Source organism: Rattus norvegicus, chromosome 1 (genome assembly GCF_036323735.1).
Source record: "Rattus norvegicus strain BN/NHsdMcwi chromosome 1, GRCr8, whole genome shotgun sequence".
Taxonomy (NCBI): Eukaryota; Metazoa; Chordata; class Mammalia; order Rodentia; family Muridae; genus Rattus; species Rattus norvegicus.
Window position 1 is genome coordinate 180,721,066 of NC_086019.1, and position 14,989 is coordinate 180,736,054.

The window sequence follows — 14,989 nt, forward strand, 5'->3', positions numbered from 1 at the left end:
TGTATCGATAACGCTGGAGGAAAGCAGGGTTTTGCAAAGACTTTCTGCCGACTGAGAATAGCAAGAAATTGATTGACTCGGAGCACAAGAACAATGTCAGGACCCAGGTGGCATCGGGGATCCTATTATGGGAAGCTGATTTTCTCTCAAAAGACATCCTAAGAAATCCATGGTCAGTTTCCAGCTGTTAGACTGCTGGACTCAGAGCCCCTGTGACATACAACTTTGCAGTCCCTAGGTCTTTTGTGCCCCAGCCTACTTAGGGGCTAAACATCCAGGGAGTTGAACTTGTTGGGTTTTGTTGGTAGTGTGACTTTGATCACATACCCCACAGGAAGAAACCTAAAGAAAGAAGGAAGAGTTGATTTTGGCTCACAGTAGGGGAATAAGTCCATTCTGGCAGGAAGCTGTAGTGACAAGAACACGAGGCAGCTGGTCACACTGCACCCACAGTCCAAACAGAGTGATGGATGCCGGCTGGGGCTGAGCACATTTTCTCCTTTTTTATTCAGGGCAGGACTCCAGGCCAGGATATGGAGCCACTCAAATTCAAGGCAAGCCTTTCTCAGTCTGTTCTCTCAGACAACGCCCTCAGAGACACTCACACAGGTGTTTTTCCAAGATGAATAAATCCTGCCAAGGAGACATGTTAACACCACAGGGATTACTTGGGCCTAGACAGCAGCATCGCCCCCCGCCCCCCCCCCCCACGCATCACTGCTTTAGCACCACACGGGAAATTCCTCCTTAGCATCTCCCATAAGTTCAAGTCGTCTGAAATATTTTTAGGCTGCCCTTTACCTGTTTACCTTCTTATATGTTCTCGTTCCTACATTCGGGGTGTGTGTGTGTGTGTGTGTGTGTGTGTGTGTGTGTGTGTGTGTTTACTTAAAGACAGGGTCTTGCTGAGTAGCTAAATCTGGTCACAAGCTTTTTGAGTGTTGAGGGTCTAAGTATGGGCTACCATGCCAGGCTCTGCTTCTTGCTCCAAGGATAGAAACAGCAGGGAGGGAAGCACTCTGTCTTTCTTGCACACAGGGTTGGGGGTTGGGGTGGGAATGGAGGGGTGGGGGAGGCGTTGAAACTAGCCTCAAGGGACCTCTGTGCACCTTCATGCAAGTTAGGGGAAATTGTCCTGCTCAAAGAGGTGCTCTGTCAGTCACACCCCAGTGACTGACAGACAGAGCTGAATGGCTTCCAGCCTGAGAGAGTGAGCATCTCCTGTCTTCCATTATACAGTACAGGAACTTCACTAGCATCTGGGCTCACCTTATCCAACCACTGCTGCTGGATTACTCAGTGCATAGTGGATTTTCACTAGCTGGTGAGTGAGAGAGGTGTTGCAAGAGTGCCAGCCGCACCCCCACCCATCTTATACAGCAGGGTGCTAATTGAGAATACAAAGAAATCCTTGGAGAGCCTTTTAGGATTGACCCTCCTGTGTCCTTACAGACTGGCACTGGACAATCAGAGACTCTGAGATAGAGCACAATAGCGCCTCAGTCGCACAGTAGCCAATTGAAAATGACCTGTGTGACCTTCTGCTATTTCATAAATGCACCATCCCCAGGGACCCATGTCAGCACCACCCCAGCCTTGTTCTTGCCCACTGACTTCATGGCTTCCTGCACATGGCCAGACTGGCACAACTGAAGGCCTCCAACTGAGAGCATCCTTTACTAAAGGCAGTCTGTCCTAAGGGCCCACGGAGCCTCTCCTAGGCTTTGTAAGAAAAAGTGGGATCCATTCAAATCCTGTCTGTGTCTTTGGCCCATGCACAGAGCAAGGACTATGAAGATCTTCCTTTGTTAAAAGGAACTCACGGGAGTTTAAAGAGCAGGAGGCACATTTACTACTCAGGAAGAGAAGTGGAAGGAAGGCTGACAAAGGAGCCGCAGGCAAAAGGCAAGGGCTGTTAAAGCTAAGCAGTCACCTAGACAGGAGTGCAAGTCCCCACTCCCAACCCCTACCCCACTCTGCTCACAGGCTGTGCCTTCTGCTGATCTCACAAACATGACTGTCCTAATGGCCAGAGAGGGACTCACAGCCTGGTGACTATAGTCAATGTGGAACTTCCTCCTGAAAGCCTTCCTAGACTTAGTGTTCTCCTCTAAGTTCTCCACAAAACCTTTCTATTTTCCATAGCCCTATTCTCTCTCTCTCTCTCTCTCTCTCTCTCTCTCTCTCTCTCTCTCTCTCTCTGCATTTGTACATGTGTGTATGTGTATGCATGTGTATGTATATGGGGGGGACAGAGGTCAATGTCAGTTGTCTTCCTCAGTGTTTTTCCACCTTATTTGTGTGTGGTGTGTGGTGTGTGGTGTGTGGTGTGTGGTGTGTGGTGTGTGTGTGTGTGTGTGTGTGTGTGTGTGTGTGTGTGTGTGTGTGCGTGCCCGCGTGCCCATTGACCATGGGGACAGGGAGAAACCTGTCATGCAACCTCACATGCCTATGTAGAGATCAGAGCATGACTCTTGGACACTATATGGGATCTGTCCATCACACCCAGGCCTTCAGGCCTGTGTGCAAGCTCTTCTACTGAGATGTCTTGTCAGTCCTCCACCTTTTTTCTTTTTTGAGGCAAGGTCTCTCAGTAAACCTGGAACCCATTGATTTATTTAGTTTGGCGAGCCAATGAGCTTCAGGGATGCTCCTGTCTCCACTCACTTATTACAGGGGATTACAGGTGTGCCAGGGTGCTTGTGCTTGCCTTTTTATATTGGTGCAGGAGATCTAACCTCAGGTCCTCCTGCTTGAATGGCAAATGCTTTACCATCTAAGCCATCTCCTCAGTCCTATACCTGCCATGGGCTTTATTATTATTACTATTGCTATTATTATTATTGTTATTATTATTATTATTATTGGATATGCTTCATTGAGTCATGGTTATCTCTTCCTATGTCAAACACAAAGGTTTTTATTTTAGTTTAAAAAACTTTTAAAGTTGGATACTAAGTATGCTGTCCAGGATAAAATGGCACCCCAGTGTGTTTTTACTGGAATAGTCAATCGCCACTCTGCAAATCTGCTTTAACTTGTAGAACTTACTGGCACTTTACATCAGCACTGCACCTGAGATATCTAACACTTGGCAATGAAAGAGAAGCCCCTCACTTTCTCATGTATGTCCTGGGTCAGACATTCTATGAGCTTCTTGGCCAACAGTTTTCTCATTAACATTCCATCCCATGACGAGATGTTGCAACATGCATCCTGTGACTTTCACAGCACTCAGAATGAGGTATAGAGGGATGAACCTCTTATCTTTCCCAAAGTCACCCAACAGGTGAAAAGACAAGATTTGTCTAATCTCATAATCTCCTGGTTAGGGTGCTTCCAAATTGATTTGGCTTCTGTGGCCTTAGGGACATGTGACACAATGGGGGAGGGGAGGAGTTTTGTAAGCAGATCCATGCATTTGAGGCACTTAAAGTTACTGAACATTATTAAGTTGGGTGGTCCCTTCATGATGTCATAGGAGTCCTTGAAACAGGAGCTCCTTAGGGCCAGGACTGGCAGAGGGACTATCAAGGGTCCAAGCTCAGATTTGAAATAAACATGGAGTTTAAATCTACAATGGGGCATGCTCAGCTAGGGAGACTACCTTCTCAGGTCACAGAGAAATGATATTTGTGTGCAGCCTGATCATTGAGACCAGAAAGACTACGGTCCAAATTCCACCTCTGCAACTTAACTGGGAGACGTTTTAGAACCCTTTGAGCCTGTGTGAGCAAATGATGCAGCTAAGACTTCCATATCTACTAAAACGGTTTTTATGGGGCGCAGTGCTTAGGAGAACACACTGCTCTTGCAGAGGATCTGGGTTCTGTTCCAAGCACCTATGTCAGGTGACTCACAATTGGGATTAACTAGAGCTCTAGGGGGTCGAACGCCTTTCTCTTTTACCTATACACACATTCACATGCACACACCCTCACATATACACATAGTTAAAAAAATCTTTAAAATTTCATCCAGGCAGCAGGCTATTGATACAAAAGAGGCTTCAAGCATGAACCTACATATGTGTCTCAATGATTGCTCACTAATGCAGGCGTGCAATGGAGGATGTAGGCCCCCTACGGGGCTAATGTGTCTCATCTTCACATGTGGAAAAAATGACTGTCACAATGCCAGTCATCACCCTGATATGAAAGTAGGAAGGAAGAGGAGAGAATGAGTTAGTGTGACTTGTCTCTCTCAAAGAAGCAGCAAACCCTTCCTAAACAGTCTCCTGTAGGAATTTCCCCTTCACACCTCAAGGACCAAGCAGAGTCAGAATCCACCTGGAATTGTAGGGAGAATGAAAATATGGTTCCTTTTTCTTCTCTTTATACTAGGAGGTCAGTAGCGGACAAAAAGTGGAGGAACAGCAAAGTCCAGTGATAGACAAGCATAAAATGTCACAAGGAACCATATCTATACACATACGAAAGACATAAAAAAGCAGAAAGGATCAAGGAAAGCATGTGTGTGAGACGGAACAGTGAAATAGCCCAACTTTTATAGAAGGAGAAACTGCTGAACACTTAGTCCTGAATGGGACATCATTGCCACCTACACAGAGGCCCACAGAACACTGAAGAAGGGGTGGAAAGACCCCAAGAATCAGAGGATGGGGCACTATGAAATGTCTTCTTGACATAACTCAGTGGCTGGTGCCATGAACACAGCAGCTGAGATGACCTATACAAAACTGGTTCAAGAATGAGTCACGAAGGCTGAAGTTTGGCAGAAGGAGGAGGCTGAGAGCTGTGGGAGAGGGAATATGAGGGATGATGAAAGAACAGAACATGAGCACAATACGCTGTACACAAAAAATGTCAAAAATCTCATAAAAGGTAACTAACTTCATATGTCACCTCATTCAGAGATGAAAAGCCAGACTCCTGGGCATCCCTGAAGCCACACAGAAGGTATTATCTTCTAGTCAACGTGCTGAGTGTCTACCCTTAGCATCATGGACACTTCTGAGCACCTCTGTCATTTCCTTTGTCAAATAAAGAAATAGGAGATGAGATACTTGATTAAGGTCACATTTAGAAAGTGGCCAAGTCAGTGGCTGAGCACAGCATCAGGCTTTAGGTACCATGATGGGTCTCCATCATGGAGTGATGGGGGTAGACCTTCAACCCCTTTCCCCCATTCTCTCTTTCCTGCCTCTTCTGCTGTCTTTACTCTCCTTCCTTCCCCTCCCATCCCATCTCCTCTGTTCTCTTCCCCTCTTCTCTGTAACATTCATCGGGCTGTTCATGCTTCAGTAAGAGAAACAAGCCATAATGATGGTGATTATCATAATGACAATAAAGATGATAATGATGATGATAGTGATGATGGTGATGATGATACCAGTGATAGCAAAAGTGAAGATGATAAAGAAGATGGCAATGACAGTGGCAATAAAGCCATCAGTGCTGATGGTGATCATGATGATTAGGATGAAGGTGATAATGGTGACAAGGGCACAGATGCATTATAAGAATTAGACCTCACGTACCTATGCAGGGCATTTGTAAAGAGGTTTGCAGAGGTGATTATGAGCATCAGAGCTACCACCACCTACCCACCTGGTACCCTGGGTTGTATGGGGAATGCAAGACTCCGGACTCAGCAGATGAAGCAGTGGGGCAGGAGCCTTGAAGGAAACTGCTGTGAGCCCTTAACTGTGTGTGACAGCATCTCCGTGAGTCTGCAGCCAATGTCTGGCAGTGGCTGTGACTCAGTAGTGATGGTGCTCATCAAAGCCAGCAGTCTGGAACACTGAAGTAGCAACATGGGGATAAAGGAGAAACTGGAGTCCCCAGAGGACATGTACCACTGTCCCTCACCCATGAAACAACGACCTCCTGAGGGTTGTGGTTGCAGCTTAATTTCCCCCATCAAGATCCCCTTCTTTCCTTTCTAAATGACAACATAAAAAATAAATCATATCCAGGTGGCAGCAGCACATGATGTTAGTTCCAGCACTCAAGAGGCAGAAGCAGGCAGATCTCTGAGTTTGAGGCCAATCTGGTGTAGAGAGTGAGGTCCAGGACAGCCAAGGCTACACAGAGAACCCCTATCTGGAGAAGCAATATGTAAGTAAGTAAGTAAGTAAGTAAGTAAGTAAGTAAATAAATAAACAAACAAACAAATAAATAAAGTATAAAGAAAGGGATTCTGGGAAACAGGTGTGAGCTTACATATAATGACAGTGGCAGACACAAACACATTTAGCCATCAACATCTCAGGGAGTGAAATCTCTAGAAAATATTAATGAACCTGACACTTTCTACGTGTAGGCTCAAATCAGACCCATCTCTCCAGACTGCTATTGAAAAGCTGAAAGGAGACAAGGAACTAGGTGGCTTGAGCTCTCCGAGCACAAGAGGTTCTACTAACTCTCTAATGCTTTTGTTCTTTACAACCTCATACCTTCTGTCTTACCTCAGGACCTTTGCACATGCTGCTTGCTTTTCCTAGAATGCTTCTCCTTGGCTTTATCCTGGTTCATTTGTCTTTAAGGGTCTTCTTTGCTATTTGTCCTGGTTAGGTAGCTACATGGAGTCTCATAATTCTCCTTTCTAATTCTTAAGATCTATGATAAAATAATATTAAAGTTACTTCCTCAAACCTTTTTGCCATGGGCCTGTTCCACTCAGCACTCTCTCCCAGCACCTCCCACATGACTTTCAATGGCACCTCAAGAAGTATTTGTGAATTGTTAGATGTGAGTGAGTGAGAAACTGAATAGATGGTGCCCATGGTAGATCTCCAGAAAGTAGGTGGCAGAATGTTTCTCCCAAATGTGCGCTGGCTCCCATGTCAAAAAGAAATGTATTGTGCCTTTGCCATGAATGAGGGAAATCATGCTTGGGGTCTGAGCTTTTTACAGAGAAAATCTTTCTAAGTATCAGTGCACCCTCAGTGAAACAGTAGGTCGCATCGGGTTGTTCCAGTCAAACCTAGAGTTCTTGCTCAGGGACGATAATAGAGAACAACCAGATTTCATAAATTACCAACAGAAACTCGCGCTCCCAAGTAGCTGACCCCACAGCAGAACCTATACATTCGGAGTTCTGAAGACACATGTTTGAATCACAGTAGTGTTTCCTGCAAGGTGGACCTTCTGACTTTTTCTGATGTTCTCCTGTTTTAGTGTATAGATCTGAGATGGGGATGCTTATCTTGTAGCAGGTGGTGGCAGGATTGGCGCTATCATAAGGGATGATAAGTGTTGGCTGTCTGCTTGGAGATTGCTTATGTTCTAAGGCAAATGTGTCCATGATGAACTGTAAGAAATAATTCATTATGGTCCATTTTCAGTGATCTGTGTCTAGAGCCCACCGGAGAATAAGCAGGGGATACTAGACCTGTCTCCCTCAGATAACAGTGGAGTCTGCTTGTCTGGGTGTTCTCAGTTCTAGGGTTGAAAGTCACAGGCAGTCTGTCATGTTACCAAGTTCACATACCAGAAAAGGGGAGAGTCTTAAGCCTTAGGATAGGCATTAGATAAATCCTTGTGTCCTGAACCAGTAGAACAGGGAATAGGGTATCAGGAGAGGCAGTGGTAGACACCATGAAGAATGCAGTTCCATGGAGAACTCTCAGAGAAAGGGGATTTCGGGAGCAACAAACTACAAATAAATAATCACTCTTTTTGCATCGAACTGATTTGCCAGGTTTTTTGCATTCTCTCTAAGCTGATTACAAGCTCTCTGATATCCTTACTGTGAAATGTGTGTCACTGTCTCTCACAGATATAACTAAGTCACCAACTGCAGTAGTGATACAACCTACTGTTAACAACACCAAATATACTACTGTGGTGATTCGAATATGCTTGGCCTGGGAAGTGAGTGGCACCATTAGGAGGTGTGGCCTTGTTGGAGTATGTGTGGGCTTGTTGGAGGAAGTGCGTCACTGTGGGGGTGGGCTTTGAGACCTTCCTTCTAACCGTCTGGAATAAAGTTTTCTCCTGCTTGCCCTCAGAACAAGGAGTAGAACTCTCAGCTCCTTCTCCAGCACCATATCTGCCTGCTTGTTGCCATACTTCCTGTTTTGATGATAATGGACTAAAACCTCTGAAACTGTGAGCCAGCCCCAATTAATGTTTACCTTTATGAGAGTTGCCTTGGTCATGGTGTCTCTTCACACCAATGGAAACCCTAACTAAGACAACTACAGTTGACAGTAAAAACTCTAATGGAATGTGGGTTTTATTATGACCACTAATATAAACTCACCTCTTCTCTGCCATGTGATTCACAAGTTCCCTCATTGCCTCCTCTCCAGGCCATGGCAGCTATGCTGTCCTCCCCATTTCTATACTTCCTTAAGCTTCAGGTTTCTCTAACAAAAATAGAACTCATGCCTGCCTCCTTGGCTATGAGGGTTAGATGTGCTCATCCCTGTGGAAGGTGGGATGAATGTCTCACTTATACTCCACCCTATGGTGATGAGGTCACCATAACCCATCCTGGGTTAGTCAGATCTCTCATCTCTGTGACTGATGCCTATGAGACACAGTATAGAAGAGGAGATCTGTCTCAGGATTGTGGCTTTTTAGAAGTTTAAGCCTTTGGTTATTAGCAGGTCTGTGATCAGGTAGAGTATGGCAAAAGCATGAGGTAGAGGAAAGCTGTTCTCCTCAGGGAGGCAGAAGGGGGCTGGTGGGGGTGGAGAGAGGAGGAGATGGTGGAGGAGAGAGTTGGGAGGAGAGGCTGGAGGAGAAGAGGAGCTGTAGCAAGATGTAGTTTTCAATGATATCCACCGTGACCTACATCCTACAACTAGACCCCACCTCATAGTTTCCAACACTCCCCAATAATAGCATTCAATGATGAATCTGTCAATTAATTAACCTATCCATAAGGCCAGAGCCCTTATGAACTGATAACTTCCTTAAAACCCTAGTTATGAACACTATACCAGGAAAGCCTTTAACACTGGATGGAGTCCTTTAGCTATGAGGAGGGAGAACACTACTCATTCAAACCATAGTAATTTCTATTTCCAGCCAGGTCAGCAGGGAACTTAAAAAGTTCTTTCAATTTCAAATCTAGCAAGCAGGGTTTCTGCCGAACTTGTCTTGAGGACAACTGCGGGCCATCTTAGTAGCTGTGACACCTCTTGACTGTCTGAACACAGGAACCCAACAATACTTGCCTTGCTCAGGTCCCAGATGCCACCCTTGCCAGCCATATTGTCAACTCAATGTCTCAAAAGACAGAGCTTTAGAGTTTAACAGCTAAAAACAAGTGTCTTTCCTTTGGATCAGCCCATGCTTCTCACTATCTCACAACTCTGGTAGCCTTGATGGAGAAGTAACCCATTATGCCAAAATTAACTTCATCAGGCATCCAACACCAGGCACACACACCTGCACAAACTGTCCCCTGCAAAATGCTCCTTTGCTCCCTAATGGTCTCTGCCTCCCAGCTGTATTGGGAGGCTGTTAACAACCCCTTAACAACAGCGATTACAATGAAATGGCAGGCGGCAGAAATGACTGGTGTCTCAACACATATTTTATTAAACAAACCAGTGTTATCTGGCTCCTAGCACCGAAGTGTCTAAACAGTGTTTGGGAGACTTATCAATCAGCTGTCAGTCCCTAGCTCAAGATCCTCAGAGCCCCACCACCCCCATGCCCTTTGTTGCTATAGCAACCTCAAAGCAGAAGTGGTAGCTGTAAACTTAAAAAAAATATGAGTTTCCCCAGCCAGCCATACTTCTCTATTGATACTGAAGCCTTTGCCTAGATTTCACATGAGTAGGGGTTTCTTGTCTCCTCTCCCCAGTTATATGTCTGACTTGGAATCTACAGCAACTAAAATCAGACTATAAATCATCTGATTAGTGCTTTTTAGAAAATTCTTAATTGAACCAATTCAGATCATACAATGTGGCAGGTGACTGAGGCCAGACTGATAATAGTTGTGTCAGAAATACATGGTGAGAGAGAAAGGGTCCCAACAGATGTGGTTGGAGTTAACATCTCTGATGGTTGACTGCCTCACTTCAGCAACGTATTCCTTCTTGTGGCTCTCCCTGCCTTCCAGATGTGGCTCTTCAGTATCCCCTCCCACTGGGGCCTTCAACTCTTCACAAACAGCAGAATCTCACAATTTCTGGGGTATCCCAGTAGACCCCACAATTGTGGAGTCAAGAAACAGTCAGAACAGTCAGGGGTATTCGACTACAGCATTCCAGCTCAAGGCTCGAGCTCACACACACACACACACACACACACACACACACACACACACACACACACAGAGGTCCATCTAACTGAGTGAGGATGGTCTGAACCACCAATGCTTTGGTTCACACATTGTTGCAACTATTTAAAGCATCAGTTTCCTCATAAAAGAAGTAAGGATTTTCCTTTTTGCTGTTTATCAGGAGTAAATGATTAAATATGCAAAACTTCTAACAAGTGTGTATAGTTTATATTTTGACATATAATAAATGCCCAAGGAATGCTGGGTAATGCCTGAAAGCATGTATGGTGTGACATGTAAGGTCAAGATATAAACTTCAGTGTTGTTCCTTACACAAAACCTTCAACTTCTCTGCATGATTGAAAAGTTTATAAGAAGACTGGGAAGAAAGAAAATAGAGTCAAAACATCAACAGAATTTTCTTTTGACAATTGACAAGTCTCACTTGTGTCTATTTATAGTGTGCAGCATGGTGTTGTTGACTCATGTACACATCAAGGAATGGAAAAAGAAAGCTGATTAGCATAGGTGTTATCTCACAACATTGTTCTCACCATGAGTGAATGTTGACCCCAAACTTGTGATCTACCCACCTTAGCTTCCTAAGAAAGCACAGCTGTTATCAGTGTGTGCCCCTGTGTCTGGCAGAGTTCAGTTTTAGTTTCCAAAGCTAATTAAGGTCGTGTGGTCTTATAATTCTATGTCTGGCTTTTTCACTTAATAAAATGCCCTTCAGGTTTAGCTGTGTTATCATAAATGATGTGATTTTCTTCTCTTTAAAGGGCAAATAATATTCTCTTATGTATATACATACACCTTCCGTTCTGCATCCATTCATCTGTTTGTAGATGTTGGAGTTAGCTATTAGGACTTTAGTGAATATGGGAATGAATATAGGTATCTCCTTGACATATTTCTATTACATATGTAGCCAGATGATTGCTGAAATGCTACTCTGAAGATTTCCCATGCGACAGGCCCCATGTTCTCTAGATGTTAAAGTCACAGAGCATTCAAGGCAGCTCTTCTCTGCCCTCACAAAGCCAGCATGCTAGCAGGAGAAACAGGGATCAATATCAGGATTAATAATTACGGGGGAGAATTATTCCCATGTGGTTAACAGGGTTCTTTGATGGAACAGGGTTCTCGTGGTGGTAATTAACTCAGTCTGGAGTCTGATCTATCCAGTGTGAGTCTGGAGGAGGAAGAAACACAGAGAATGTGGTAGGGGGACACACAGCTGGAAAATGGAACTATGTGTAAGGATTCCTATGACATGGAGCGCTGGAAGACCCAAAAGAATTCTCTGCTCCCAACCCTGCCCAATGGGACCCATTTCTCAAGGCCCAATGTAACTCCCCTGGTAACCAATTATCATTTACTCTTTGCCTTCTTGCAGGTGAGGCTGAAGGCATTCAGGGTTGAATCTCTAACAGGTAACGTCACTAGACACAGCTTGCTGACCCTAATTTTGTGGTATCTACTGTATGTAGACATTTTCCCATGAGGCAAAAGGGACACTTATCTTTTACCATTGCACCCATTGTTTATTGGGCATAGGATGCTTCTGGAAAAAGGTGGTAAAGTCTTTCACACAGAGAACACTGTTGGATACTCTTCTCTGGTGGAAGTCATCTGAGAACCATCAGCTAACAGTCATCTTCTACATGGCACAGCAGGTCTCAGGGACTCTGGGTATTTTGATACTTGTATAACACTCCAGACACAGGTTATATCAACTGTATCATTGGATCTCATGGTGGTGTCCATCTCCTAACATACTTGTGGCTGATTGGAGCTTACTGGCCATACTAATTATGTCACATTGCTTTGCAATCTTCAAAAGAGGAGACAGAGTCTCTTACCAGCTAGGAACTCACCAGGTAGTGAGTGAAATTGGCTGGCCTGAGAATTCCAGAAATCTGATAGTCTCTGACTCTTCAGTGCTAGGATTACAGGTACCTGCTACCAGGCCTGGATTTTTGAAAAGGAAATGTGGGTTCTGGGGAATCAAACTCAGATCTTTAAGCTTGCAAGGCAGGCCATTTACTGATTGAGCTTCCTCCTAGCCTGGCTGTAGTCTATACTAATAAATAATAGTTGTCACACCATATATGAAGCAGTATTAGGGGTTAGAACTAAAATGTCCTATCAGATTTAGACCCCAAAGCATTTGGGTTCAAAGGTGTGGCATCTGGGAGGTGATTGGATCACAAAGGTTCTGATCTCATTATTAGGTAGAGGAAGTGGGTCACCTTGAAGGGTATATTTCTGTCCTTGGCATTTTCTCTCCTCTCTGCTTCCCAGGCTTCAGAAAATGAGCAGATTATATGCCCTTCCATCATGTTCCTCCTCCAAAGCATGGAGCAAGTGATCATGAACTAGAACCTCTGAAAATCCTGAACTCCCAATCTCATTCTTCCTATTAACTTGTTTTCCTTGAGTATTTTGTCACAATGATGGAAGGCTGATATATATTTGTAACACCAAGAATGGGCACAGAAAAACTTTGTTCTAGCGGTCTAGGTAAGTGGTCCTCACTAGACTCCGTGTCTAAGTTTCTACCATGGACATGGACAAGAAATAGCAATAGGAATCTTGTTCAAACCAGTTATGTGCTAAGCCTGCTGCTAAGATCACCACATGGAGTCATCCTCACCTTACAGAGGAATAACACATCATATCCTAAGAAGACAGAATCCTACACATAAGGAGTGGCTTACCAAAAGCCACATGGCTACTAATGTAAGAGCAAGAGTTTGAGTCCCACTTCTGTCTATCTATATACATAATTTTACTTTTCTATATCATGGTAGTTCCATGGTTCAAAACTAGAGGTTACCCAAACAATGAAGATAAAGGCCAGGGACATAGCTAAGTGTCCTTCAATGCACAAGACACAATCGCAATGCATTGTGACTTCCACACAACAAAGAATTATTCTGTGTCAAACATCAATGTCAAGAGGGCAGTATTCTCAACTAATTCCTACAGGACTAGCACCTCTGTGGAGTGGAATGGACACCCATCTCCAGATGTAAGGAGCCACCTGTGTCAGCAAAATGATTGCCATGTGTGGGGAAGATACTTGCTATGGTGGGATGGGATGGAAACCAGAGGTGATCAGATTCTGTGTCTCCCTCAAAGTTCCATGTAGAAACTTAATCTCTGTGTGTGTGTGTGTGTGTGTGTGTGTGTGTGTGTGTGTGGTGTGTGTGTGTGGTGTGTGTGTGTGTGGTGTGTGTATGTGTGTGTGTGTGGTGTGTGTGTGTGGTGTGTGTGTGTGTGGTGTGTGTGTGTGTGGTGTGTGTGTATGTGTGTGTGTGGTGTGTGTGGTGTGTGTGTGTGTGTGTGTGTGGTGTGTGTGTGTGTGTGGTGTGTGTGTGTGGTGTGTGTGTGTGTGTGGTGTGTGTATGTGTGTGTGTGTGGTGTGTGTGTGTGTGGTGTGTGTGTGTGTGGTGTGTGTATGTGTGTGTGTGGTGTGTGTGTGTGTGGTGTGTGTGTGTGGTGTGTGTGTGTGTGGTGTGTGTATGTGTGTGTGTGGTGTGTGTGTGTGGTGTGTGTGTGTGTGGTGTGTGTGTGTGTGTGTGTGTGTGTGTGTGTGTATGTGTGTGATTGTGGGCCCAGATTTGGAGGAGGCAACGTGAACATGGGAATGGGTTTGTGTCTGTATAAAAGAAGCCACAGAGATATGTCTCGTACCTTCTTCCATGTTGGGAAGCACCAAGAAAACAAACTCCTATGACCAAGCCGGGCAGGTAGTGAGTCCGCAGGCACTCTGGCTTTGAATTTCTCTGCCTCCAAAAGTATAAGAAATAAATGTCAGTGGTTTATTAGTCATTGAGTCAGTGTTAGTTTGCTACAGCAACTTACACAAACTAAGACAGAACACTCTTAATGAGGCAGGTGTCAGATAGATGTGTTTCTGTATTGAGAAGCCTGTGTGTGTGTGTGTGTGTGTGTGTGTGTGTGTGTGTGTGTGTGTCCAGAACAAGAAGACTAGGTTCCTTCTCCAAAGTCATTCCCATATGTGCAGAAGCCCAGATCCAACCTTCAGTCTTTTGATACCTAGCTCATAGCACCACCGACTTTGTTCCATCGATCGAGACATTGTGAATCCATGGCATAACTTGTCTTATGTTCTTAGTGTCTGCCTGTCCCTGGTCCATGTACTGAGTATGGTCATAATTTGGCAAGGTAGAGTTGTGATGTTCACTCTGCAGACACAGAGGCTGAAGTTCCGGGAGGCTACGGTCACAAGCTTTGTATTGAGATCTCGGACTCTTGGACTCAGCAGCCATGTGATACTGATAGGTTCTTATTCTTGGTGTAGTGGTCATTACAGATCCATGATTCATGACCATCTGTCCTGCGGAAAATTCATACATATGTACAATGCATTTTGATCATGTCTACCCAAAACTTCCTCTAACCCTCCTTAATACATCTCCCCTTTCCAAAACTCAATGTCCTTACACACGCACGCACGCACGCATGCACACAGTGGAAAATGGTTAATGCAGAATCATAACTGTTCAGAGTGCTCCGAATAAGTGACTTTTAAAGCTCAGTCAGAGAGGAACCCTTATATAAACCCATCCCTCAAACAAGGCGGGGCCAAAAAGGATGATAGCATCAGAGGATGTGGAGAAGAACTGTGAAGTGCTGTCTTCTGGATGTAACAATTGCCGCTGAGCTCACAAACCCATAGCAGCTCTTGTTACCTGTACAAGACTTGCACAAGGACAGTCAATACTCTGGCACTGATGAATGAAGGGTC

General features: G+C 44.6%; 1 long non-coding RNA gene across 1 annotated transcript; it reads right to left on the reverse strand.

Annotated features, from left to right (window-relative positions):
• Positions 1-485: 485 nt before the first annotated feature.
• Positions 486-14,572, reverse strand: LOC120097960 (uncharacterized). Its single transcript, XR_005495909.2, has 4 exons — positions 14,278-14,572; positions 13,912-14,007; positions 6,431-6,581; positions 486-633 (listed from the first exon to the last, which is right to left on the reverse strand). It is a non-coding gene; the product is annotated as an uncharacterized LOC120097960 (long non-coding RNA).
• Positions 14,573-14,989: the final 417 nt, after the last annotated feature.